The sequence below is a fragment of the Apaloderma vittatum genome, unplaced genomic scaffold, assembly GCF_000703405.1.
Source record: "Apaloderma vittatum isolate BGI_N311 unplaced genomic scaffold, ASM70340v1 scaffold27695, whole genome shotgun sequence".
Taxonomy (NCBI): domain Eukaryota; kingdom Metazoa; phylum Chordata; class Aves; order Trogoniformes; family Trogonidae; genus Apaloderma; species Apaloderma vittatum.
The window spans coordinates 3,513-3,883 of NW_009718095.1; positions in this window are offsets into that span (position 1 = coordinate 3,513).

Consider the following 371-nt stretch of genomic DNA (forward strand, 5'->3'; position numbering starts at 1 on the left):
CAAAGGGCGCGGGGAGGGACCCAGCTTCCCCAGCGCCAACCCTCAGCAACCCCCCACCGGCAGCAGGATCCCCATCTCCACGCTGGAGCCACCCCCGTCACAGGTGCAAAACGCCGCTGGCTTGAGGAGAGGGGGTAGTTTTCACATCCCACCTTCACCCACTGTGTATCTCCAGAGCGTCCTTGGAGGCAAACTCAGCTCAGCGTGTCGCCAGGCTTGCTGTGGGACACTGAGCGGCCGCTGTCACCCGCACAAGGGCTCCTCTCACCGTGCTGGAAGGGAGGGAACAGCGAGAGCCCGTCCCTGCACAAGATGCTCCAGCAGCCAAGCTGGGCCAACCATCCCTTTGCTCCGAGGGCTTCTCAGTGTCA